We start from the raw sequence: 26,747 nt of genomic DNA, 5'->3' as shown, positions 1-26,747 counted from the left end.
GCAAATTCTTCTTTAAAGGGATTGAAGACGGCTCTATTTCCTATTCCCATGTGTATGGCTTGCATTGGTGTGCAACCAGAGTTGTATCTCAGTGGTACATGGCATGTGTTGCATGTAGAAGGCCCTGGGATTAATCCCTGGCATCTCCATATGCTTTTAAAAATGCCAGTCTGTTTATTTCTCACTTGTGAGAGAGCGGATCTGATTCAGGTTGAGGTTGATCCGGGTTTTAAAGTTGCAATAAGTTTCATGAAAGAAGCTAATGTACTAAATCTATACTGTCAACGGTCAATGAATCTCTGCAACAAGCGCAGCATCTGAACCAATATTCAGCGCACTGCAGACAAGAGCCAACTATCTTTGAAACTTAATGAAACTCTTTCAACTAAAAAGAAGTCCATTTGACATGACTTACCTTCCAGACCCGGATGACTGAGACTCTTTACTGACTTGTACTGTATACTCTATCGATTAGATTTTTTAAGGGAATGAAAATAAAATGCTTTTGAAGCGATGGTGGTATAGTGGTGAGCATAGCTGCCTTCCAAGCAGTTGACCCGGGTTCGATTCCCTGCCATCGCAGTTGTCTTCTATTTAGCGATTTGAAAATTGTGCGGTCTTTCGGTACTTTCGAAATCTCAAAGTAAGCATCTTCTCTAGAGTGAAGAGATCAAACTTTGATCAGGATCAAGAAAATGCGCTAGGAAAAGAGTCAAGAGTTGTTGTTTTCAAACAATCACGGCTCTAAATGACCTTCATTCTATCGTTAAGTTTGGCCTCCTAATGATTGTCATCTTCCTGGGGATGTATGAAAACCACTACAGCAATGGTGTCTGACACTGCTTACTCTGTTGGAGCGGGTCTTTACATGAACAAGTAGGGATCCGAGAGTCCTTGACAGCCAAATCTGCAAATGCTTCTTTAAAGGTGTTGAAGACGGCTCTTTTTCCTATTCCCATGTGTATGGCTTATGTGCCAGTGCAACTGGGGATGTAGCTCAGTGGTAGAGCGCATGCTTTACATGTATGAGGCCCTGGGTTCAATCCCCAGCACCTCCACGTGCTTTAACAAAATGATAGTGTCTTTGTTTCTCTGCTGAGAGTGGAAAATAACTGACTTGGGCTTGCTTCATGACCATGGCAAGGCAATGTGACTGGGTGAACTAGCCAACTATCTTTGAGAACATTTCAATGACAAAGAAGTCCATTTGACATGACTTACCTGCCAGACCCTGGGATCAATTCCTGGCATCTCCATGTACTTAAAAAATGACAGTCTGTTTATTCGACACCTGTGAGAGAGTGGATCTCATTCAGGTTGAGGTTCATCTGGGTTTTCAAGTTGCAAAAATTTGAATGACTGTGCCTCCTTGTTTTCCAACTATGCCCAGCTAACTATTGCTCTACCCACTGCCAATTACCTGGATTACGTGTGTTGAGACAGTCACCAATTGGAAGAGAACATTATGCTTTGCCTTATCCCACCCCACCCTAAACTAAGATGCTATCTTTAAGCTCTGATTGGCTGAACAAACCTGATCCAGGTAGTAGGTATTGTGTACAGCCGAAATTGTCAGAAAACAAGCAAGACGAGGGTCCTTGACAACCAAGTCTGGGAATGCTTGCTTACGGGTATTTGAGACTGCTCTATTTCCACCTCCCATGTGATCTTAATCTGTCATGATGTTGGGGATGTAGCTCAGTGGTAGAGCGCATGCTTTGCATGTATGAGGGTTCAATCCCCGGTATCTCCATGTGCTTTAACTAAATGACAGTCTGTTTGTTTCTCACCTGAGAGTGGAAAATGAGTGTCTTGGGCTTACTTCATGACCGTTGCAAGGCAATGTGACTGGGTGCACTAGCCAACTATCTTTGAAACTAAAATGAAGTCCATTTACCTTTGACTTGCCTTCCATCTCCATGTACTTTTAAAAATGACAGTCTGTTTATATGTCACCTGTGAGAGAGCGGATCTGATTCAGGTTGAGGTTCATCCGGGTTTTCAAGTTGGAAAAATTTTCATGACTGATCAGTCAGAATCTTTATTGACTTGTACTGTATACTTTACCAATTTGATTTCTTAAGAGAATTAAAAAAAGGTGCGTTTGAAGTGGTGGTGGTATAGTGGTGAGCATAGCTCCCTCCCCAGCCGTTGACCACGGTTTGATTCCCTGCCCTTGCAGTTGTCTTCTGTTTAGCGATTTGAAATTTGTGTGGTTTTTCGATACTTTAGAAATGTCAAAGTAAACATGTTTGTAGGGTAAAGAGAACAAGCTTTGATCAGGCTAAAGAAAATGCGCTAGGAAAAGAGTCAAGAGTTGTTGGCTTTAAACAATCACGGCTCTAAAGGACCTTCATTCAATCGTTAGGTGTGGCCTCCTAATGATCGTCATCTTCCTGGGGATGTATGAAAGCCACTACAGCAATGGAGTCTGACACTGCTTACTCTGTTGGAGCAGGTCTTTACATGAACAAGTGGGGATCCGAGAGTCCTTGACAGCCAAATCTGCAAATTCTTCTTTAAAGGGATTGAAGACGGCTCTATTTCCTATTCCCATGTGTATGGCTTGCATTGGTGTGCAACCAGAGTTGTATCTCAGTGGTACATGGCATGTGTTGCATGTAGAAGGCCCTGGGATTAATCCCTGGCATCTCCATATGCTTTTAAAAATGCCAGTCTGTTTATTTCTCACTTGTGAGAGAGCGGATCTGATTCAGGTTGAGGTTGATCCGGGTTTTAAAGTTGCAATAAGTTTCATGAAAGAAGCTAATGTACTAAATCTATACTGTCAACGGTCAATGAATCTCTGCAACAAGCGCAGCATCTGAACCAATATTCAGCGCACTGCAGACAAGAGCCAACTATCTTTGAAACTTAATGAAACTGTTTCAACTAAAAAGAAGTCCATTTGACATGACTTACCTTCCAGACCCGGATGACTGAGACTCTTTACTGACTTGTACTGTATACTCTACCGATTAGATTTTTTAAGGGAATGAAAATAAAATGCTTTTGAAGCGATGGTGGTATAGTGGTGAGCATAGCTGCCTTCCAAGCAGTTGACCCGGGTTCGATTCCCGGCCATCGCAGTTGTCTTCTATTTAGCGATTTGGAAATTGTGCGGTCTTTCGGTACTTTCGAAATCTCAAAGTAAGCATCTTCTCTAGAGTGAAGAGAACAAGCTTTGCTCAGGCTAAAGAAAATGCGCTAGGAAAAGAGTCAAGAGTTGTTGGCTTTAAACAATCAAGGCTCTAAAGGACCTTCATTCAATCGTTAGGTGTGGCCTCCTAATGATCGTCATCTTCCTGGGGATGTATGAAAGCCACTACCGCAATGGAGTCTGACACTGCTTACTCTGTTGGAGCAGGTCTTTACATGAACAAGTGGGGATCCGAGAGTCCTTGACAGCCAAATCTGCAAATTCTTCTTTAAAGGGATTGAAGACGGCTCTATTTCCTATTCCCATGTGTATGGCTTGCATTGGTGTGCAACCAGAGTTGTATCTCAGTGGTACATGGCATGTGTTGCATGTAGAAGGCCCTGGGATTAATCCCTGGCATCTCCACATGCTTTTAAAAATGCCAGTCTGTTTATTTCTCACTTGTGAGAGAGCGGATCTGATTCAGGTTGAGGTTGATCCGGGTTTTAAAGTTGCAATAAGTTTCATGAAAGAAGCTAATGTACTAAATCTATACTGTCAACGGTCAATGAATCTCTGCAACAAGCGCAGCATCTGAACCAATATTCAGCGCACTGCAGACAAGAGCCAGCTATCTTTGAAACTTAACGAAACTCTTTCAACTAAAAAGAAGTCCATTTGACATGACTTACCTTCCAGACCCGGATGACTGAGACTCTTTACTGACTTGTACTGTACACTCTACCGATTAGATTTTTTAAGAGAATGAAAATAAATTGCTTTTGAAGCGATGGTGGTATAGTGGTGAGCATAGCTGCCTTCCAAGCAGTTGACCCGGGTTCGATTCCCGGCCATCGCAGTTGTCTTCTATTTAGCGATTTGAAAATTGTGCGGTCTTTCGGTACTTTCGAAATCTCAAAGTAAGCATCTTCTCTAGAGTGAAGAGATCAAACTTTGATCAGGATCAAGAAAATGCGCTAGGAAAAGAGTCAAGAGTTGTTGTTTTCAAACAATCACGGCTCTAAATGACCTTCATTCTATCGTTAAGTTTGGCCTCCTAATGATTGTCATCTTCCTGGGGATGTATGAAAACCACTACAGCAATGGTGTCTGACACTGCTTACTCTGTTGGAGCGGGTCTTTACATGAACAAGTAGGGATCCGAGAGTCCTTGACAGCCAAATCTGCAAATGCTTCTTTAAAGGTGTTGAAGACGGCTCTTTTTCCTATTCCCATGTGTATGGCTTATGTGCCAGTGCAACTGGGGATGTAGCTCAGTGGTAGAGCGCATGCTTTGCATGTATGAGGCCCTGGGTTCAATCCCCAGCACCTCCACTTACTTTAACAAAATGATAGTGTCTTTGTTTCTCTGCTGAGAGTGGAAAATAACTGACTTGGGCTTGCTTCATGACCATGGCAAGGCAATGTGACTGGGTGAACTAGCCAACTATCTTTGAGAACATTTCAATGACAAAGAAGTCCATTTGACATGACTTACCTGCCAGACCCTGGGATCAATTCCTGGCATCTCCATGTACTTAAAAAATGACAGTCTGTTTATTCGACACCTGTGAGAGAGTGGATCTCATTCAGGTTGAGGTTCATCCGGGTTTTCAAGTTGCAAAAATTTGAATGACTGTGCCTCCTTGTTTTCCAACTATGCCCAGCTAACTATTGCTCTACCCACTGCCAATTACCTGGATTACGTGTGTTGAGACAGTCACCAATTGGAAGAGAACATTATGCTTTGCCTTATCCCACCCCACCCTAAACTAAGATGCTATCTTTAAGCTCTGATTGGCTGAACAAACCTGATCCAGGTAGTAGGTATTGTGTACAGCCGAAATTGTCAGAAAACAAGCAAGACGAGGGTCCTTGACAACCAAGTCTGGGAATGCTTGCTTACGGGTATTTGAGACTGCTCTTTTTCCACTTCCCATGTGATCTTAATCTGTCATGATGTTGGGGATGTAGCTCAGTGGTAGAGCGCATGCTTTGCATGTATGAGGGTTCAATCCCCGGTATCTCCATGTGCTTTAATTAAATGACAGTCTGTTTGTTTCTCACCTGAGAGTGGAAAATGAGTGTCTTGGGCTTACTTCATGACCGTTGCAAGGCAATGTGACTGGGTGCACTAGCCAACTATCTTTGAAACTAAAATGAAGTCCATTTAACATGACTTGCCTTCCATCTCCATGTACTTTTAAAAATGACAGTCTGTTTATATGTCACCTGTGAGAGAGCGGATCTGATTCAGGTTGAGGTTCATCCGGGTTTTCAAGTTGGAAAAATTTTCATGACTGATCAGTCAGAATCTTTACTGACTTCTACTGTATACTTTACCAATTTGATTTCTTAAGAGAATAAAAAAAAGGTGTGTTTGAGGTGGTGGTGGTATAGTGGTGAGCATAGCTCCCTCCCCAGCCGTTGACCACGGTTTGATTCCCTGCCCTTGCAGTTGTCTTCTGTTTAGCGATTTGAAATTTGTGTGGTTTTTCGATACTTTAGAAATGTCAAAGTAAACATGTTTGTAGGGTAAAGAGAACAAGCTTTGATCAGGCTAAAGAAAATGCGCTAGGAAAAGAGTCAAGAGTTGTTGGCTTTAAACAATCACGGCTCTAAATGACCTTCATTCCATCGTTAGGTGTGGCCTCCTAATGATCGTCATCTTCCTGGGGATGTATGAAAGCCACTACAGCAATGGTGTCTGACACTGCTTACTCTGTTAGAGCGAGTCATTACATGAACAAGTAGGGATCCGAGAGTCGTTGACAGCCAAATCTGCAAATTCTTCTTTAAAGGGATTGAAGACGGCTCTATTTCCTATTCCCATGTGTATGGCTTGCATTGGTGTGCAACCAGAGATGTAGCTCAGTGGTAGATGGCATGTGTTGCATGTAAAAGGCCTTGGGATCAATCCCTGGCATCTCCACATGCTTTTAAAAATGCCAGTCTGTTTATTTCTCACTTGTGAGAGAGCGGATCTGATTCAGGTTGAGGTTGATCCGGGTTTTAAAGTTGCAATAAGTTTCATGAAAGAAGCTAATGTTCTAAATCTATACTGTCAACGGTCAATGAATCTCTGCAACAAGCGCAGCATCTGAACCAATATTCAGCGCACTGCAGACAAGAGCCAACTATCTTTGAAATTTAACGAAATTCTTTCAACTAAAAAGAAGTCCATTTGACATGACTTACCTTCCAGACCCGGATGACTGAGACTCTTTACTGACTTGTACTGTATACTCTACCGATTAGATTTTTTAAGAGAATGAAAATAAAGTGCTTTTGAAGCGATGGTGGTATAGTGGTGAGCATAGCTGCCTTCCAAGCAGTTGACCCGGGTTCGATTCCTGGCCATCGCAGTTGTCTTCTATTTAGCGATTTGAAAATGGTGCGGCCTTTCGGTACTTTCGAAATCTCAAAGTAAGCATCTTCTCTAGAGTGAAGAGATCAAACTTTGATCAGGATCAAGAAAATGCGCTAGGAAAAGAGTCAAGAGTTGTTGTTTTCAAACAATCACGGCTCTAAATGACCTTCATTCCATCGTTAGGTGTGGCCTCCTAATGATCGTCATCTTCCTGGGGATGTATGAAAGCCACTACAGCAATGGTGTCTGACACTGCTTACTCTGTTGGAGCGGGTCTTTACATGAACAAGTAGGGATCCGAGAGTCCTTGACAGCCAAATCTGCAAATGCTTCTTTAAAGGTGTTGAAGACGGCTCTTTTTCCTATTCCCATGTGTATGGCTTGCATTGGTGTGCAACCAGAGTTGTATCTCAGTGGTACATGGCATGTGTTGCATGTAGAAGGCCCTGGGATTAATCCCTGGCATCTCCATATGCTTTTAAAAATGCCAGTCTGTTTATTTCTCACTTGTGAGAGAGCGGATCTGATTCAGGTTGAGGTTGATCCGGGTTTTAAAGTTGCAATAAGTTTCATGAAAGAAGCTAATGTACTAAATCTATACTGTCAACGGTCAATGAATCTCTGCAACAAGCGCAGCATCTGAACCAATATTCAGCGCACTGCAGACAAGAGCCAACTATCTTTGAAACTTAACGAAACTCTTTCAACTAAAAAGAAGTCCATTTGACATGACTTACCTTCCAGACCCGGATGACTGAGACTCTTTACCGACTTGTACTGTATACTCTACCGATTAGATTTTTTAAGGGAATGAAAATAAAATGCTTTTGAAGCGATGGTGGTATAGTGGTGAGCATAGCTGCCTTCCAAGCAGTTGACCTGGGTTCGATTCCCGGCCATCGCAGTTGTCTTCTATTTAGCGATTTGAAAATTGTGCGGTCTTTCGGTACTTTCGAAATCTCAAAGTAAGCATCTTCTCTAGAGTGAAGAGATCAAAATTTGATCAGGATCAAGAAAATGCGCTAGGAAAAGAGTCAAGAGTTGTTGTTTTCAAACAATCACGGCTCTAAATGACCTTCATTCCATCGTTAAGTTTGGCCTCCTAATGATTGTCATCTTCCTGGGGATGTATGAAAACCACTACAGCAATGGTGTCTGACACTGCTTACTCTGTTGGAACGGGTCTTTACATGAACAAGTAGGGATCCGAGAGTCCTTGACAGCCAAATCTGCAAATGCTTCTTTAAAGGTGTTGAAGACGGCTCTTTTTCCTATTCCCATGTGTATGGCTTATGTGCCAGTGCAACTGGGGATGTAGCTCAGTGGTAGAGCGCATGCTTTGCATGTATGAGGTCCTGGGTTCAATCCCCAGCATCTCCACGTGCTTTAACAAAACGATAGTGGCTTTGTTTCTCAGCTGAGAGTGGAAAATAACTGACTTGGGCTTGCTTCATGACCATGGCAAGGCAATGTGACTGGGTGAACTAGCCAACTATCTTTGAGAACATTTTAACGACAAAGAAGTCCATTTGACATGACTTACCTGCCAGACCCTGGGATCAATTCCTGGCATCTCCATGTACTTAAAAAATGACAGTCTGTTTATTCGACACCTGTGAGAGAGTGGATCTCATTCAGGCTGAGGTTCATCCGGGTTTTCAAGTTGCAAAAATTTGAATGACTGTGCCTACTTGTCTTCCAACTATGCCCAGATAACTATTGCTCTACCCACTGCCAATTACCTGGATTACGTGTGTTGAGACAGTCACCAATTGGAAGAGAACATTATGCTTTGCCTTATCCCACCCCACCCTAAACTAAGATGCTATCTTTAAGCTCTGATTGGCTGAACAAACCTGATCCAGGTAGTAGGTATTGTGTACAGCCGAAATTGTCAGAAAACAAGCAAGACGAGGGTCCTTGACAACCAAGTCTGGGAATGCTTGCTTACGGGTATTTGAGACTGCTCTATTTCCACTTCCCATGTGATCATAATCTGTCATGATGTTGGGGATGTAGCTCATTGGTAGAGCGCATGCTTTGCATGTATGAGGGTTCAATCCCCGGTATCTCCATGTGCTTTAACTAAATGACAGTCTGTTTGTTTCTCACCTGAGAGTGGAAAATGAGTGTCTTGGGCTTACTTCATGACCGTTGCAAGGCAATGTGACTGGGTGCACTAGCCAACTATCTTTGAAACTAAAATGAAGTCCATTTAACATGACTTGCCTTCCATCTCCATGTACTTTTAAAAATGACAGTCTGTTTATATGTCACCTGTGAGAGAGCGGATCTGATTCAGGTTGAGGTTCATCCGGGTTTTCAAGTTGGAAAAATTTTCATGACTGATCAGTCAGAATATTTACTGACTTGTACTGTATACTTTACCAATTTGATTTCTTAAGAGAATAAAAAAAAGGTGCGTTTGAAGTGGTGGTGGTATAGTGGTGAGCATAGCTCCCTCCCCAGCCGTTGACCACGGTTTGATTCCCTGCCCTTGCAGTTGTCTTCTGTTTAGCGATTTGAAATTTGTGTGGTTTTTCGATACTTTAGAAATGTCAAAGTAAACATGTTTGTAGGGTAAAGAGAACAAGCTTTGATCAGACTAAAGAAAATGCGCTAGGAAAAGAGTCAAGAGTTGTTGGCTTTAAACAATCACGGCTCTAAAGGACCTTCATTCCATCGTTAGGTGTGGCCTCCTAATGATCGTCATCTTCCTGGGGATGTATGAAAGCCACTACAGCAATGGTGTCTGACACTGCTTACTCTGTTGGAGCGGGTCTTTACATGAACAAGTGGGGATCTGAGAGTCCTTGACAGACAAATCTGCAAATTCTTCTTTAAAGGGATTGAAGACGGCTCTATTTCCTATTCCCATGTGTATGGCTTGCATTGGTGTGCAACCAGAGTTGTAGCTCAGTGGTAGATGGCATGTGTTGCATGTAGAAGGCCCTGGGATCAATCCCTGGCATCTCCACATGCTTTTAAAAATGCCAGTCTGTTTATTTCTCACTTGTGAGAGAGCGGATCTGATTCAGGTTGAGGTTGATCCGGGTTTTAAAGTTGCAATAAGTTTCATGAAAGAAGCTAATGTACTAAATCTATACTGTCAACGGTCAATGAATCTCTGCAACAAGCGCAGCATCTGAACCAATATTCAGCGCACTGCAGACAAGAGCCAACTATCTTTGAAACTTAACGAAACTCTTTCAACTAAAAAGAAGTCGATTTGACATGACTTACCTTCCAGACCCGGATGACTGAGACTCATTACTGACTGGTACTATATACTCTACCGATTAGATTTTTTAAGAAAATGAAAATGAAATGCTTTTGAAGCGATGGTGGTATAGTGGTGAGCATAGCTGCCTTCCAAGCAGTTGACACGGGTTCGATTCCCGGCCATCGCAGTTGTCTTCTATTTAGCGATTTGAAAATTGTGCGGTCTTTCGGTACTTTCGAAATCTCAAAGTAAGCATCTTCTCTAGAGTGAAGAGATCAAACTTTGATCAGGATCAAGAAAATGCGCTAGGAAAAGAGTCAAGAGTTGTTGTTTTCAAACAATCACGGCTCTAAATGACCTTCATTCCATCGTTAAGTTTGGCCTCCTAATGATTGTCATCTTCCTGGGGATGTATGAAAACCACTACAGCAATGGTGTCTGACACTGCTTACTCTGTTGGAGCGGGTCTTTACATGAACAAGTAGGGATCCGAGAGTCCTTGACAGCCAAATCTGCAAATGCTTCTTTAAAGGTGTTGAAGACGGCTCTTTTTCCTATTCCCATGTGTATGGCTTATGTGCCAGTGCAACTGGGGATGTAGCTCAGTGGTAGAGCGCATGCTTTGCATGTATGAGGCCCTGGGTTCAATCCCCAGCATCTCCACGTGCTTTAACAAAATGATAGTGTCTTTGTTTCTCAGCTGAGAGTGGAAAATAACTGACTTGGGCTTGCTTCATGACCATGGCAAGGCAATGTGACTGGGTGAACTAGCCAACTATCTTTGAGAACATTTCAACGACAAAGAAGTCCATTTGACGTGACTTACCTGCCAGACCCTGGGATCAATTCCTGGCATCTCCATGTACTTAAAAAATGACAGTCTGTTTATTCGACACCTGTGAGAGAGTGGATCTCATTCAGGCTGAGGTTCATCCGGGTTTTCAAGTTGCAAAAATTTGAATGACTGTGCTTTCTTGTCTTCCAACTATGCCCAGCTAACTATTGCTCTACCCACTGCCAATTACCTGGATTACGTGTGTTGAGACAGTCACCAATTGGAAGAGAACATTATGCTTTGCCTTATCCCACCCCACCCTAAACTAAGATGCTATCTTTAAGCTCTGATTGGCTGAACAAACCTGATCCAGGTAGTAGGTATTGTGTACAGCCGAAATTGTCAGAAAACAAGCAAGACGAGGGTCCTTGACAACCAAGTCTGGGAATGCTTGCTTACGGGTATTTGAGACTGCTCTATTTCCACTTCCCATGTGATCTTAATCTGTCATGATGTTGGGGATGTAGCTCAGTGGTAGAGCGCATGCTTTGCATGTATGAGGGTTCAATCCCCGGTATCTCCATGTGCTTTAATTAAATGACAGTCTGTTTGTTTCTCACCTGAGAGTGGAAAATGAGTGTCTTGGGCTTACTTCATGACCGTTGCAAGGCAATGTGACTGGGTGCACTAGCCAACTATCTTTGAAACTAAAATGAAGTCCATTTAACATGACTTGCCTTCCATCTCCATGTACTTTTAAAAATGACAGTCTGTTTATATGTCACCTGTGAGAGAGCGGATCTGATTCAGGTTGAGGTTCATCCGGGTTTTCAAGTTGGAAAAATTTTCATGACTGATCAGTCAGAATCTTTACTGACTTCTACTGTATACTTTACCAATTTGATTTCTTAAGAGAATAAAAAAAAGGTGTGTTTGAGGTGGTGGTGGTATAGTGGTGAGCATAGCTCCCTCCCCAGCCGTTGACCACGGTTTGATTCCCTGCCCTTGCAGTTGTCTTCTGTTTAGCGATTTGAAATTTGTGTGGTTTTTCGATACTTTAGAAATGTCAAAGTAAACATGTTTGTAGGGTAAAGAGAACAAGCTTTGATCAGGCTAAAGAAAATGCGCTAGGAAAAGAGTCAAGAGTTGTTGGCTTTAAACAATCACGGCTCTAAATGACCTTCATTCCATCGTTAGGTGTGGCCTCCTAATGATCGTCATCTTCCTGGGGATGTATGAAAGCCACTACAGCAATGGTGTCTGACACTGCTTACTCTGTTAGAGCGAGTCTTTACATGAACAAGTAGGGATCCGAGAGTCGTTGACAGCCAAATCTGCAAATTCTTCTTTAAAGGGATTGAAGACGGCTCTATTTCCTATTCCCATGTGTATGGCTTGCATTGGTGTGCAACCAGAGATGTAGCTCAGTGGTAGATGGCATGTGTTGCATGTAAAAGGCCTTGGGATCAATCCCTGGCATCTCCACATGCTTTTAAAAATGCCAGTCTGTTTATTTCTCACTTGTGAGAGAGCGGATCTGATTCAGGTTGAGGTTGATCCGGGTTTTAAAGTTGCAATAAGTTTCATGAAAGAAGCTAATGTTCTAAATCTATACTGTCAACGGTCAATGAATCTCTGCAACAAGCGCAGCATCTGAACCAATATTCAGCGCACTGCAGACAAGAGCCAACTATCTTTGAAACTTAACGAAACTCTTTCAACTAAAAAGAAGTCCATTTGACATGACTTACCTTCCAGACCCGGATGACTGAGACTCTTTACTGACTTGTACTGTATACTCTACCGATTAGATTTTTTAAGAGAATGAAAATAAAGTGCTTTTGAAGCGATGGTGGTATAGTGGTGAGCATAGCTGCCTTCCAAGCAGTTGACCCGGGTTCGATTCCCGGCCATCGCAGTTGTCTTCTATTTAGCGATTTGAAAATGGTGCGGCCTTTCGGTACTTTCGAAATCTCAAAGTAAGCATCTTCTCTAGAGTGAAGAGATCAAACTTTGAACAGGATCAAGAAAATGCGCTAGGAAAAGAGTCAAGAGTTGTTGTTTTCAAACAATCACGGCTCTAAATGACCTTCATTCCATCGTTAAGTTTGGCCTCCTAATGATTGTCATCTTCCTGGGGATGTATGAAAACCACTACAGCAATGGTGTCTGACACTGCTTACTCTGTTGGAGCGGGTCTTTACATGAACAAGTAGGGATCCGAGAGTCCTTGACAGCCAAATCTGCAAATGCTTCTTTAAAGGTGTTGAAGACGGCTCTTTTTCCTATTCCCATGTGTATGGCTTATGTGCCAGTGCAACTGGGGATGTAGCTCAGTGGTAGAGCGCATGCTTTGCATGTATGAGGCCCTGGGTTCAATCCCCAGCATCTCCACGTGCTTTAACAAAATGATAGTGTCTTTGTTTCTCAGCTGAGAGTGGAAAATAACTGACTTGGGCTTGCTTCATGACCATGGCAAGGCAATGTGACTGGGTGAACTAGCCAACTATCTTTGAGAACATTTTAACGACAAAGAAGTCCATTTGACATGACTTACCTGCCAGACCCTGGGATCAATTCCTGGCATCTCCATGTACTTAAAAAATGACAGTCTGTTTATTCGACACCTGTGAGAGAGTGGATCTCATTCAGGCTGAGGTTCATCTGGGTTTTCAAGTTGCAAAAATTTGAATGACTGTGCCTCCTTGTCTTCCAACTATGCCCAGCTAACTATTGCTCTACCCACTGCCAATTACCTGGATTACGTGTGTTGAGACAGTCACCAATTGGAAGAGAACATTATGCTTTGCCTTATCCCACCCCACCCTAAACTAAGATTCTATCTTTAAGCTCTGATTGGCTGAACAAACCTGATCTAGGTAGTAGCTATTGTGTACAGCCGAAATTGTCAGAAAACAAGCAAGACGAGGGTCCTTGACAACCAAGTCTGGGAATGCTTGCTTACGGGTATTTGAGACTGCTCTATTTCCACTTCCCATGTGATCTTAATCTGTCATGATGTTGTGGATGTAGCTCAGTGGTAGAGCGCATGCTTTGCATGTATGAGGGTTCAATCCCCGGTATCTCCATGTGCTTTAACTAAATGACAGTCTGTTTGTTTCTCACCTGAGAGTGGAAAATGAGTGTCTTGGGCTTACTTCATGACCGTTGCAAGGCAATGTGACTGGGTGCACTAGCCAACTATCTTTGAAACTAAAATGAAGTCCATTTACCTTTGACTTGCCTTCCATCTCCATGTACTTTTAAAAATGACAGTCTGTTTATATGTCACCTGTGAGAGAGCGGATCTGATTCAGGTTGAGGTTCATCCGGGTTTTCAAGTTGGAAAAATTTTCATGACTGATCAGTCAGAATCTTTACGGACTTGTACTGTATACTTTACCAATTTGATTTCTTAAGAGAATAAAAAAAAGGTGCGTTTAAAGTGGTGGTGGTATAGTGGTGAGCATAGCTCCCTCCCCAGCTGTTGACCACGGTTTGATTCCCTGCCCTTGCAGTTGTCTTCTGTTTAGCGATTTGAAATTTGTGTGGTTTTTCGATACTTTAGAAATGTCAAAGTAAACATGTTTGTAGGGTAAAGAGAACAAGCTTTGATCAGGCTAAAGAAAATGCGCTAGGAAAAGAGTCAAGAGTTGTTGGCTTTAAACAATCACGGCTCTAAATGACCTTCATTCCATCGTTAGGTGTGGCCTCCTAATGATCGTCATCTTCCTGGGGATGTATGAAAGCCACTACAGCAATGGTGTCTGACACTGCTTACTCTGTTGGAGCGGGTCTTTACATGAACAAGTAGGGATCCAAGAGTCCTTGACAGCCAAATCTGCAAATTCTTCTTTAAAGGGATTGAAGACGGCTCTATTTCCTATTCCCATGTGTATGGCTTGCATTGGTGTGCAACCAGAGTTGTAACTCAGTGGTAGATGGCATGTGTTGCATGTAGAAGGCCCTGGGATCAATCCCTGGCATCTCCACATGCTTTTAAAAATGCCAGTCTGTTTATTTCTCACTTGTGAGAGAGCGGATCTGATTCAGGTTGAGGTTGATCCGGGTTTTAAAGTTGCAATAAGTTTCATGAAAGAAGCTAATGTACTAAATCTATACTGTCAACGGTCAATGAATCTCTGCAACAAGCGCAGCATCTGAACCAATATTCAGCGCACTGCAGACAAGAGCCAACTATCTTTGAAACTTAACGAAACTCTTTCAACTAAAAAGAAGTCGATTTGACATGACTTACCTTCCAGACCCGGATGACTGAGACTCATTACTGACTGGTACTATATACTCTACCGATTAGATTTTTTAAGAAAATGAAAATGAAATGCTTTTGAAGCGATGGTGGTATAGTGGTGAGCATAGCTGCCTTCCAAGCAGTTGACACGGGTTCGATTCCCGGCCATCGCAGTTGTCTTCTATTTAGCGATTTGAAAATTGTGCGGTCTTTCGGTACTTTCGAAATCTCAAAGTAAGCATCTTCTCTAGAGTGAAGAGATCAAACTTTGATCAGGATCAAGAAAATGCGCTAGGAAAAGAGTCAAGAGTTGTTGTTTTCAAACAATCACGGCTCTAAATGACCTTCATTCCATCGTTAAGTTTGGCCTCCTAATGATTGTCATCTTCCTGGGGATGTATGAAAACCACTACAGCAATGGTGTCTGACACTGCTTACTCTGTTGGAGCGGGTCTTTACATGAACAAGTAGGGATCCGAGAGTCCTTGACAGCCAAATCTGCAAATGCTTCTTTATAGGTGTTGAAGACGGCTCTTTTTCCTATTCCCATGTGTATGGCTTATGTGCCAGTGCAACTGGGGATGTAGCTCAGTGGTAGAGCGCATGCTTTGCATGTATGAGGCCCTGGGTTCAATCCCCAGCATCTCCACGTGCTTTAACAAAATGATAGTGTCTTTGTTTCTCAGCTAAGAGTGGAAAATAACTGACTTGGGCTTGCTTCATGACCATGGCAAGGCAATGTGACTGGGTGAACTAGCCAACTATCTTTGAGAACATTTTAACGACAAAGAAGTCCATTTGACATGACTTACCTGCCAGACCCTGGGATCAATTCCTGGCATCTCCATGTACTTAAAAAATGACAGTCTGTTTATTCGACACCTGTGAGAGAGTGGATCTCATTCAGGCTGAGGTTCATCCGGGTTTTCAAGTTGCAAAAATTTGAATGACTGTGCCTCCTTGTCTTCCAACTATGCCCAGCTAACTATTGCTCTACCCACTGCCAATTACCTGGATTACGTGTGTTGAGACAGTCACCAATTGGAAGAGAACATTATGCTTTGCCTTATCCCACCCCACCCTAAACTAAGATGCTATCTTTAAGCTCTGATTGGCTGAACAAACCTGATCCAGGTAGTAGGTATTGTGTACAGCCGAAATTGTCAGAAAACAAGCAAGACGAGGGTCCTTGACAACCAAGTCTGGGAATGCTTGCTTACGGGTATTTGAGACTGCTCTTTTTCCACTTCCCATGTGATCTTAATCTGTCATGATGTTGGGGATGTAGCTCAGTGGTAGAGCGCATGCTTTGCATGTATGAGGGTTCAATCCCCGGTATCTCCATGTGCTTTAATTAAATGACAGTCTGTTTGTTTCTCACCTGAGAGTGGAAAATGAGTGTCTTGGGCTTACTTCATGACCGTTGCAAGGCAATGTGACTGGGTGCACTAGCCAACTATCTTTGAAACTAAAATGAAGTCCATTTAACATGACTTGCCTTCCATCTCCATGTACTTTTAAAAATGACAGTCTGTTTATATGTCACCTGTGAGAGAGCGGATCTGATTCAGGTTGAGGTTCATCCGGGTTTTCAAGTTGGAAAAATTTTCATGACTGATCAGTCAGAATCTTTACTGACTTGTACTGTATACTTTACCAATTTGATTTCTTAAGAGAATAAAAAAAAGGTGTGTTTGAAGTGGTGGTGGTATAGTGGTGAGCATAGCTCCCTCCCCAGCCGTTGACCACGGTTTGATTCCCTGCCCTTGCAGTTGTCTTCTGTTTAGCGATTTGAAATTTGTGTGGTTTTTCGATACTTTAGAAATGTCAAAGTAAACATGTTTGTAGGGTAAAGAGAACAAGCTTTGATCAGTCTAAAGAAAATGCGCTAGGAAAAGAGTCAAGAGTTGTTGGCTTTAAACAATCACGGCTCTAAAGGACCTTCATTCCATCGTTAGGTGTGGCCTCCTAATGATCGTCATCTTCCTGGGGATGTATGAAAGCCACTACAGCAATGGTGTCTGACACTGCTTACTCTGTTGGAGCGGGTCTTTACATGAACAAGTGGGGATCTGAGAGTCCTTGACAGACAAATCTGCAAATTCTTCTTTAAAGGGATTGAAGACGGCTCTATTTCCTATTCCCATGTGTATGGCTTGCATTGGTGTGCAACCAGAGTTGTAGCTCAGTGGTAGATGGCATGTGTTGCATTTAGAAGTCCCTGGGATCAATCCCTGGCATCTCCACATGCTTTTAAAAATGCCAGTCTGTTTATTTCTCACTTGTGAGAGAGCGGATCTGATTCAGGTTGAGGTTGATCCGGGTTTTAAAGTTGCAATAAGTTTCATGAAAGAAGCTAATGTACTAAATCTATACTGTCAACGGTCAATGAATCTCTGCAACAAGCGCAGCATCTGAACCAATATTCAGCGCACTGCAGACAAGAGCCAACTATCTTTGAAACTTAACGAAACTCTTTCAACTAAAAAGAAGTCGATTTGACATGACTTACCTTCCAGACCCGGATGACTGAGACTCATTACTGACATGTGGTAGAGCGCATGCTTTGCATGTATGAGGCCCTGGGTTCAATCCCCAGCATCTCCACGTGCTTTAACAAAATGATAGTGTCTTTGTTTCTCAGCTAAGAGTGGAAAATAACTGACTTGGGCTTGCTTCATGACCATGGCAAGGCAATGTGACTGGGTGAACTAGCCAACTATCTTTGAGAACATTTTAACGACAAAGAAGTCCTTTTGACGTGACTTACCTGCCAGACCCTGGGATCAATTCCTGGCATCTCCATGTACTTAAAAAATGACAGTCTGTTTATTCGACACCTGTGAGAGAGTGGATCTCATTCAGGCTGAGGTTCATCCGGGTTTTCAAGTTGCAAAAATTTGAATGACTGTGCCTCCTTGTCTTCCAACTATGCCCAGCTAACTATTGCTCTACCCACTGCCAATTACCTGGATTACGTGTGTTGAGACAGTCACCAATTGGAAGAGAACATTATGCTTTGCCTTATCCCACCCCACCCTAAACTAAGATGCTATCTTTAAGCTCTGATTGGCTGAACAAACCTGATCCAGGTAGTAGGTATTGTGTACAGCCGAAATTGTCAGAAAACAAGCAAGACGAGGGTCCTTGACAACCAAGTCTGGGAATGCTTGCTTACGGGTATTTGAGACTGCTCTATTTCCACTTCCCATGTGATCTTAATCTGTCATGATATTGGGGATGTAGCTCAGTGGTAGAGCGCATGCTTTGCATGTATGAGGGTTCAATCCCCGGTATCTCCATGTGCTTTAACTAAATGACAGTCTGTTTGTTTCTCACCTCAGAGTGGAAAATGAGTGGCTTGGGCTTACTTCATGACCGTTGCAAGGCAATGTGACTGGGTGCACTAGCCAACTATCTTTGAAACTAAAATGAAGTCCATTTAACATGACTTGCCTTCCATCTCCATGTACTTTTAAAAATGACAGTCTGTTTATATGTCACCTGTGAGAGAGCGGATCTGATTCAGGTTGAGGTTCATCCGGGTTTTCAAGTTGGAAAAATTTTCATGACTGATCAGTCAGAATCTTTACTGACTTCTACTGTATACTTTACCAATTTGATTTCTTAAGAGAATAAAAAAAAGGTGTGTTTGAGGTGGTGGTGGTATAGTGGTGAGCATAGCTCCCTCCCCAGCCGTTGACCACGGTTTGATTCCCTGCCCTTGCAGTTGTCTTCTGTTTAGCGATTTGAAATTTGTGTGGTTTTTCGATACTTTAGAAATGTCAAAGTAAACATGTTTGTAGGGTAAAGAGAACAAGCTTTGATCAGGCTAAAGAAAATGCGCTAGGAAAAGAGTAAAGAGTTGTTGGCTTTAAACAATCACGGCTCTAAATGACCTTCATTCCATCGTTAGGTGTGGCCTCCTAATGATCGTCATCTTTCTGGGGATGTATGAAAGCCACTACAGCAATGGTGTCTGACACTGCTTACTCTGTTGGAGCGGGTCTTTACATGAACAAGTAGGGATCCAAGAGTCCTTGACAGCCAATTCTGCAAATTCTTCTTTAAAGGGATTGAAGACGGCTCTATTTCCTATTCCCATGTGTATGGCTTGCATTGGTGTGCAACCAGAGTTGTGGCTCAGTGGTAGATGGCATGTGTTGCATGTAGAAGGCCCTGGGATCAATCCCTGGCATCTCCACATGCTTTTAAAAATGCCAGTCTGTTTATTTCTCACTTGTGAGAGAGCGGATCTGATTCAGGTTGAGGTTGATCCGGGTTTTAAAGTTGCAATAAGTTTCATGAAAGAAGCTAATGTACTAAATCTATACTGTCAACGGTCAATGAATCTCTGCAACAAGCGCAGCATCTGAACCAATATTCAGCGCACTGCAGACAAGAGCCAACTATCTTTGAAACTTAACGAAACTCTTTCAACTAAAAAGAAGTCCATTTGACATGACTTACCTTCCAGACCCTGGGATCAATTCCTGGCATCTCCATGTACTTAAAAAATGACAGTCTGTTTATTCGACACCTGTGAGAGAGTGGATCTCATTCAGGCTGAGGTTCATCCGGGTTTTCAAGTTGCAAAAATTTGAATGACTGTGCCTCCTTGTCTTCCAACAATGCCCAGCTAACTATTGCTCTACCCACTGCCAATTACCTGGATTACGTGTGTTGAGACAGTCACCAATTGGAAGAGAACATTATGCTTTGCCTTATCCCACCCCACCCTAAACTAAGATTCTATCTTTAAGCTCTGATTGGCTGAACAAACCTGATCTAGGTAGTAGGTATTGTGTACAGCCGAAATTGTCAGAAAACAAGCAAGACGAGGGTCCTTGACAACCAAGTCTGGGAATGCTTGCTTACGGGTATTTGAGACTGCTCTATTTCCACTTCCCATGTGATCTTAATCTGTCATGATGTTGTGGATGTAGCTCAGTGGTAGAGCGCATGCTTTGCATGTATGAGGGTTCAATCCCCGGTATCTCCATGTGCTTTAACTAAATGACAGTCTGTTTGTTTCTCACCTGAGAGTGGAAAATGAGTGTCTTGGGCTTACTTCATGACTGTTGTAAGGCAATGTGACTGGGTGCACTAGCCAACTATCTTTGAAACTAAAATGAAGTCCATTTACCTTTGACTTGCCTTCCATCTCCATGTACTTTTAAAAATGACAGTCTGTTTATATGTCACCTGTGAGAGAGCGGATCTGATTCAGGTTGAGGTTCATCCGGGTTTTCAAGTTGGAAAAATTTTCATGACTGATCAGTCAGAATCTTTACGGACTTGTACTGTATACTTTACCAATTTGATTTCTTAAGAGAATAAAAAAAAGGTGCGTTTGAAGTGGTGGTGGTATAGTGGTGAGCATAGCTCCCTCCCCAGCTGTTGACCACGGTTTGATTCCCTGCCATTGCAGTTGTCTTCTGTTTAGCGATTTGAAATTTGTGTGGTTTTTCGATACTTTAGAAATGTCAAAGTAAACATGTTTGTAGGGTAAAGAGAACAAGCTTTGATCAGGCTAAAGAAAATGCGCTAGGAAAAGAGTCAAGAGTTGTTGGCTTTAAACAATCACGGCTCTAAATGACCTTCATTCCATCGTTAGGTGTGGCCTCCTAATGATCGTCATCTTCCTGGGGATGTATGAAAGCCACTACAGCAATGGTGTCTGACACTGCTTACTCTGTTGGAGCGGGTCTTTACATGAACAAGTAGGGATCCAAGAGTCCTTGACAGCCAATTCTGCAAATTCTTCTTTAAAGGGATTGAAGACGGCTCTATTTCCTATTCCCATGTGTATGGCTTGCATTGGTGTGCAACCAGAGTTGTAACTCAGTGGTAGATGGCATGTGTTGCATGTAGAAGGCCCTGGGATCAATCCCTGGCATCTCCACATGCTTTTAAAAATGCCAGTCTGTTTATTTCTCACTTGTGAGAGAGCGGATCTGATTCAGGTTGAGGTTGATCCGGGTTTTAAAGTTGCAATAAGTTTCATGAAAGAAGCTAATGTACTAAATCTATACTGTCAACGGTCAATGAATCTCTGCAACAAGCGCAGCATCTGAACCAATATTCAGCGCACTGCAGACAAGAGCCAACTATCTTTGAAACTTAACGAAACTCTTTCAACTAAAAAGAAGTCCATTTGACATGACTTACCTTCCAGACCCGGATGACTGAGACTCATTAACGACTTGTACTGTATACTCTACCGATTAGATTTTTTAAGAAAATGAAAATAAAATGCTTTTGAAGCGATGGTGGTATAGTGGTGAGCATAGCTACCTTCCAAGCAGTTGACCCGGGTTCCATTCCTGGCCATCGCAGTTGTCTTCTATTTAGCGATTTGAAAATTGTGCGGTCTTTCGGTACTTTCGAAATCTCAAAGTAAGCATCTTCTCTAGAGTGAAGAGATCAAACTTTGATCAGGATCAAAAAAATGCGCTAGGAAAAGAGTCAAGAGTTGTTGTTTTCAAACAATCACGGCTCTAAATGACCTTCATTCCATCGTTAAGTTTGGCCTCCTAATGATTGTCATCTTCCTGGGTATGTATGAAAACCACTACAGCAATGGTGTCTGACACTGCTTACTTCTTTGGAGCGGGTCTTTACATGAACAAGTAGGGATCCGAGAGTCCTTGACAGCCAAATCTGCAAATGCTTCTTTAAAGGTGTTGAAGACGGCTCTTTTTCCTATTCCCATGTGTATGGCTTATGTGCCAGTGCAACTGGGGATGTAGCTCAGTGGTAGAGCGCATTCTTTGCATGTATGAGGCCCTGGGTTCAATCCCCAGCATCTCCACGTGCTTTAACAAAATGATAGTGTCTTTGTTTCTCAGCTGAGAGTGGAAAATAACTGACTTGGGCTTGCTTCATGACCATGGCAAGGCAATGTGACTGGGTGAACTAGCCAATTATCTTTGAGAACATTTTAACGACAAAGAAGTCCATTTGACATGACTTACCTGCCAGACCCTGGAATCAATTCCTGGCATCTCCATGTACTTAAAAAATGACAGTCTGTTTATTCGACACTTGTGAGAGAGTGGATCTCATTCAGTCTGAGGTACATCCGGGTTTTAAAGTTGCAAAAATTTGAATGACTGTGCCTCCTTGTCTTCCAACTATGCCCAGCTAACTATTGCTCTACCCACTGCCAATTACCTGGATTACGTGTGTTGAGACAGTCACCAATTGGAAGAGAACATTATGCTTTGCCTTATCCCACCCCACCCTAAACTAAGATTCTATCTTTAAGCTCTGATTGGCTGAACAAACCTGATCCAGGTAGTAGGTATTGTGTACAGCCGAAATTGTCAGAAAACAAGCAAGACGAGGGTCCTTGACAACCAAGTCTGGGAATGCTTGCTTACGGGTATTTGAGACTGCTCTATTTCCACCTCCCATGTGATCTTAATCCGTCATGATGTTGTGGATGTAGCTCAGTGGTAGAGCGCATGCTTTGCATGTATGAGGGTTCAATCCCCGGTATCTCCATGTGCTTTAACTAAATGACAGTCTGTTTGTTTCTCACCTGAGAGTGGAAAATGAGTGTCTTGGGCTTACTTCATGACCGTTGCAAGGCAATGTGACTGGGTGCACTAGCCAACTATCTTTGAAACTAAAATAAAGTCCATTTACCTTTGACTTGCCTTCCATCTCCATGTACTTTTAAAAATGACAGTCTGTTTATATGTCACCTGTGAGAGAGCGGATCTGATTCAGGTTGAGGTTCATCCGGGTTTTCAAGTTGGAAAAATTTTCATGACTGATCAGTCAGAATCTTTACTGACTTGTACTGTATACTTTACCAATTTGATTTCTTAAGAGAATTAAAAAAAGGTGCGTTTGAAGTGGTGGTGGTATAGTGGTGAGCATAGCTCCCTCCCCAGCCGTTGACCACGGTTTGATTCCCTGCCCTTGCAGTTGTCTTCTGTTTAGCGATTTGAAATTTGTGTGGTTTTTCGATACTTTAGAAATGTCAAAGTAAACATGTTTGTAGGGTAAAGAGAACAAGCTTTGATCAGGCTAAAGAAAATGCGCTAGGAAAAGAGTCAAGAGTTGTTGGCTTTAAACAATCACGGCTCTAAAGGACCTTCATTCAATCGTTAGGTGTGGCCTCCTAATGATCGTCATCTTCCTGGGGATGTATGAAAGCCACTACAGCAATGGAGTCTGACACTGCTTACTCTGTTGGAGCAGGTCTTTACATGAACAAGTGGGGATCCGAGAGTCCTTGACAGCCAAATCTGCAAATTCTTCTTTAAAGGGATTGAAGACGGCTCTATTTCCTATTCCCATGTGTATGGCTTGCATTGGTGTGCAACCAGAGTTGTATCTCAGTGGTACATGGCATGTGTTGCATGTAGAAGGCCCTGGGATTAATCCCTGGCATCTCCATATGCTTTTAAAAATGCCAGTCTGTTTATTTCTCACTTGTGAGAGAGCGGATCTGATTCAGGTTGAGGTTGATCCGGGTTTTAAAGTTGCAATAAGTTTCATGAAAGAAGCTAATGTACTAAATCTATACTGTCAACGGTCAATGAATCTCTGCAACAAGCGCAGCATCTGAACCAATATTCAGCGCACTGCAGACAAGAGCCAACTATCTTTGAAACTTAACGAAACTCTTTCAACTAAAAAGAAGTCCATTTGACATGACTTACCTTCCAGACCCGGATGACTGAGACTCTTTACCGACTTGTACTGTATACTCTACCGATTAGATTTTTTAAGGGAATGAAAATAAAATGCTTTTGAAGCGATGGTGGTATAGTGGTGAGCATAGCTGCCTTCCAAGCAGTTGACCCGGGTTCGATTCCCGGCCATCGCAGTTGTCTTCTATTTAGCGATTTGAAAATTGTGCGGTCTTTCGGTACTTTCGAAATCTCAAAGTAAGCATCTTCTCTAGAGTGAAGAGATCAAAATTTGATCAGGATCAAGAAAATGCGCTAGGAAAAGAGTCAAGAGTTGTTGTTTTCAAACAATCACGGCTCTAAATGACCTTCATTCCATCGTTAAGTTTGGCCTCCTAATGATTGTCATCTTCCTGGGGATGTATGAAAGCCACTACAGCAATGGTGTCTGACACTGCTTACTCTGTTGGAACGGGTCTTTACATGAACAAGTAGGGATCCGAGAGTCCTTGACAGCCAAATCTGCAAATGCTTCTTTAAAGGTGTTGAAGACGGCTCTTTTTCCTATTCCCATGTGTATGGCTTATGTGCCAGTGCAACTGGGGATGTAGCTCAGTGGTAGAGCGCATGCTTTGCATGTATGAGGCCCTGGGTTCAATCCCCAGCATCTCCACGTGCTTTAACAAAATGATAGTGTCTTTGTTTCTCAGCTGAGAGTGGAAAATAACTGACTTGGGCTTGCTTCATGACCATGGCAAGGCAATGTGACTGGGTGAACTAGCCAACTATCTTTGAGAACATTTTAACGACAAAGAAGTCCATTTGACATGACTTACCTGCCAGACCCTGGGATCAATTCCTGGCATCTCCATGTACTTAAAAAATGACAGTCTGTTTATTCGACACCTGTGAGAGAGTGGATCTCATTCAGGCTGAGGTTCATCTGGGTTTTCAAGTTGCAAAAATTTGAATGACTGTGCCTCCTTGTCTTCCAACTATGCCCAGCTAACTATTGCTCTACCCACTGCCAATTACCTGGATTACGTGTGTTGAGACAGTCACCAATTGGAAGAGAACATTATGCTTTGCCTTATCCCACCCCACCCTAAACTAAGATGCTATCTTTAAGCTCTGATTGGCTGAACAAACCTGATCCAGGTAGTAGGTATTGTGTACAGCCGAAATTGTCAGAAAACAAGCAAGACGAGGGTCCTTGACAACCAAGTCTGGGAATGCTTGCTTACGGGTATTTGAGACTGCTCTATTTCCACCTCCCATGTGATCTTAATCTGTCATGATGTTGGGGATGTAGCTCAGTGGTAGAGCGCATGCTTTGCATGTATGAGGGTTCAATCCCCGGTATCTCCATGTGCTTTAACTAAATGACAGTCTGTTTGTTTCTCACCTGAGAGTGGAAAATGAGTGTCTTGGGCTTACTTCATGACCGTTGCAAGGCAATGTGACTGGGTGCACTAGCCAACTATCTTTGAAACTAAAATGAAGTCCATTTACCTTTGACTTGCCTTCCATCTCCATGTACTTTTAAAAATGACAGTCTGTTTATATGTCACCTGTGAGAGACCGGATCTGATTCAGGTTGAGGTTCATCCGGGTTTTCAAGTTGGAAAAATTTTCATGACTGATCAGTCAGAATCTTTACTGACTTGTACTGTATACTTTACCAATTTGATTTCTTAAGAGAATTAAAAAAAGGTGCGTTTGAAGTGGTGGTGGTATAGTGGTGAGCATAGCTCCCTCCCCAGCCGTTGACCACGGTTTGATTCCCTGCCCTTGCAGTTGTCTTCTGTTTAGCGATTTGAAATTTGTGTGGTTTTTCGATACTTTAGAAATGTCAAAGTAAACATGTTTGTAGGGTAAAGAGAACAAGCTTTGATCAGGCTAAAGAAAATGCGCTAGGAAAAGAGTCAAGAGTTGTTGGCTTTAAACAATCACGGCTCTAAAGGACCTTCATTCAATCGTTAGGTGTGGCCTCCTAATGATCGTCATCTTCCTGGGGATGTATGAAAGCCACTACAGCAATGGAGTCTGACACTGCTTACTCTGTTGGAGCAGGTCTTTACATGAACAAGTGGGGATCCGAGAGTCCTTGACAGCCAAATCTGCAAATTCTTCTTTAAAGGGATTGAAGACGGCTCTATTTCCTATTCCCATGTGTATGGCTTGCATTGGTGTGCAACCAGAGTTGTATCTCAGTGGTACATGGCATGTGTTGCATGTAGAAGGCCCTGGGATTAATCCCTGGCATCTCCATATGCTTTTAAAAATGCCAGTCTGTTTATTTCTCACTTGTGAGAGAGCGGATCTGATTCAGGTTGAGGTTGATCCGGGTTTTAAAGTTGCAATAAGTTTCATGAAAGAAGCTAATGTACTAAATCTATACTGTCAACGGTCAATGAATCTCTGCAACAAGCGCAGCATCTGAACCAATATTCAGCGCACTGCAGACAAGAGCCAACTATCTTTGAAACTTAACGAAACTCTTTCAACTAAAAAGAAGTCCATTTGACATGACTTACCTTCCAGACCCGGATGACTGAGACTCTTTACTGACTTGTACTGTATACTCTACCGATTAGATTTTTTAAGGGAATGAAAATAAAATGCTTTTGAAGCGATGGTGGTATAGTGGTGAGCATAGCTGCCTTCCAAGCAGTTGACCCGGGTTCGATTCCCGGCCATCGCAGTTGTCTTCTATTTAGCGATTTGAAAATTGTGCGGTCTTTCGGTACTTTCGAAATCTCAAAGTAAGCATCTTCTCTAGAGTGAAGAGAACAAGCTTTGATCAGGCTAAAGAAAATGCGCTAGGAAAAGAGTCAAGAGTTGTTGGCTTTAAACAATCACGGCTCTAAAGGACCTTCATTCAATCGTTAGGTGTTGCCTCCTAATGATCGTCATCTTCCTGGGGATGTATGAAAGCCACTACAGCAATGGAGTCTGACACTGCTTACTCTGTTGGAGCAGGTCTTTACATGAACAAGTGGGGATCCGAGAGTCCTTGACAGCCAAATCTGCAAATTCTTCTTTAAAGGGATTGAAGACGGCTCTATTTCCTATTCCCATGTGTATGGCTTGCATTGGTGTGCAACCAGAGTTGTATCTCAGTGGTACATGGCATGTGTTGCATGTAGAAGGCCCTGGGATTAATCCCTGGCATCTCCATATGCTTTTAAAAATGGCAGTCTGTTTATTTCTCACTTGTGAGAGAGCGGATCTGATTCAGGTTGAGGTTGATCCGGGTTTTAAAGTTGCAATAAGTTTCATGAAAGAAGCTAATGTACTAAATCTATACTGTCAACGGTCAATGAATCTCTGCAACAAG

At 42.5% G+C, this 26,747-nt stretch overlaps 18 non-coding genes across 18 annotated transcripts; all 18 read left to right on the top strand.

Annotated features, from left to right (window-relative positions):
* The first annotated feature begins 510 nt into the window (after positions 1-510).
* On the top strand, positions 511-582 carry trnag-ucc (transfer RNA glycine (anticodon UCC)). Its single transcript has one exon. It is a non-coding gene; the product is annotated as a tRNA-Gly (tRNA).
* A 404-nt stretch (positions 583-986) lies between these two features.
* On the top strand, positions 987-1,058 carry trnav-uac (transfer RNA valine (anticodon UAC)). The gene has a single exon. It is a non-coding gene; the product is annotated as a tRNA-Val (tRNA).
* Positions 1,059-3,017: 1,959 nt separating this feature from the next.
* On the top strand, positions 3,018-3,089 carry trnag-ucc (transfer RNA glycine (anticodon UCC)). Its single transcript has one exon. It is a non-coding gene; the product is annotated as a tRNA-Gly (tRNA).
* Positions 3,090-3,926: 837 nt separating this feature from the next.
* trnag-ucc (transfer RNA glycine (anticodon UCC)) lies at positions 3,927-3,998 on the top strand. The gene has a single exon. It is a non-coding gene; the product is annotated as a tRNA-Gly (tRNA).
* A 404-nt stretch (positions 3,999-4,402) lies between these two features.
* On the top strand, positions 4,403-4,474 carry trnaa-ugc (transfer RNA alanine (anticodon UGC)). Its single transcript has one exon. It is a non-coding gene; the product is annotated as a tRNA-Ala (tRNA).
* A 1,958-nt stretch (positions 4,475-6,432) lies between these two features.
* Positions 6,433-6,504, top strand: trnag-ucc (transfer RNA glycine (anticodon UCC)). Its single transcript has one exon. It is a non-coding gene; the product is annotated as a tRNA-Gly (tRNA).
* Positions 6,505-7,341: 837 nt separating this feature from the next.
* Positions 7,342-7,413, top strand: trnag-ucc (transfer RNA glycine (anticodon UCC)). The gene has a single exon. It is a non-coding gene; the product is annotated as a tRNA-Gly (tRNA).
* A 404-nt stretch (positions 7,414-7,817) lies between these two features.
* trnaa-ugc (transfer RNA alanine (anticodon UGC)) lies at positions 7,818-7,889 on the top strand. The gene has a single exon. It is a non-coding gene; the product is annotated as a tRNA-Ala (tRNA).
* A 1,958-nt stretch (positions 7,890-9,847) lies between these two features.
* trnag-ucc (transfer RNA glycine (anticodon UCC)) lies at positions 9,848-9,919 on the top strand. Its single transcript has one exon. It is a non-coding gene; the product is annotated as a tRNA-Gly (tRNA).
* A 404-nt stretch (positions 9,920-10,323) lies between these two features.
* Positions 10,324-10,395, top strand: trnaa-ugc (transfer RNA alanine (anticodon UGC)). The gene has a single exon. It is a non-coding gene; the product is annotated as a tRNA-Ala (tRNA).
* A 1,958-nt stretch (positions 10,396-12,353) lies between these two features.
* trnag-ucc (transfer RNA glycine (anticodon UCC)) lies at positions 12,354-12,425 on the top strand. The gene has a single exon. It is a non-coding gene; the product is annotated as a tRNA-Gly (tRNA).
* A 404-nt stretch (positions 12,426-12,829) lies between these two features.
* Positions 12,830-12,901, top strand: trnaa-ugc (transfer RNA alanine (anticodon UGC)). The gene has a single exon. It is a non-coding gene; the product is annotated as a tRNA-Ala (tRNA).
* A 1,959-nt stretch (positions 12,902-14,860) lies between these two features.
* On the top strand, positions 14,861-14,932 carry trnag-ucc (transfer RNA glycine (anticodon UCC)). The gene has a single exon. It is a non-coding gene; the product is annotated as a tRNA-Gly (tRNA).
* Positions 14,933-15,336: 404 nt separating this feature from the next.
* trnaa-ugc (transfer RNA alanine (anticodon UGC)) lies at positions 15,337-15,408 on the top strand. Its single transcript has one exon. It is a non-coding gene; the product is annotated as a tRNA-Ala (tRNA).
* Positions 15,409-21,501: 6,093 nt separating this feature from the next.
* Positions 21,502-21,573, top strand: trnaa-ugc (transfer RNA alanine (anticodon UGC)). The gene has a single exon. It is a non-coding gene; the product is annotated as a tRNA-Ala (tRNA).
* Positions 21,574-23,532: 1,959 nt separating this feature from the next.
* Positions 23,533-23,604, top strand: trnag-ucc (transfer RNA glycine (anticodon UCC)). Its single transcript has one exon. It is a non-coding gene; the product is annotated as a tRNA-Gly (tRNA).
* Positions 23,605-24,008: 404 nt separating this feature from the next.
* On the top strand, positions 24,009-24,080 carry trnaa-ugc (transfer RNA alanine (anticodon UGC)). The gene has a single exon. It is a non-coding gene; the product is annotated as a tRNA-Ala (tRNA).
* A 1,959-nt stretch (positions 24,081-26,039) lies between these two features.
* On the top strand, positions 26,040-26,111 carry trnag-ucc (transfer RNA glycine (anticodon UCC)). Its single transcript has one exon. It is a non-coding gene; the product is annotated as a tRNA-Gly (tRNA).
* Positions 26,112-26,747: the final 636 nt, after the last annotated feature.

Source organism: Channa argus, unplaced genomic scaffold (assembly GCF_033026475.1).
Source record: "Channa argus isolate prfri unplaced genomic scaffold, Channa argus male v1.0 Contig081, whole genome shotgun sequence".
NCBI lineage: Eukaryota > Metazoa > Chordata > Actinopteri > Anabantiformes > Channidae > Channa > Channa argus.
Note: the sequence above shows the minus strand (reverse complement) of the source record. Positions and strands in the feature narration are given on the sequence as shown.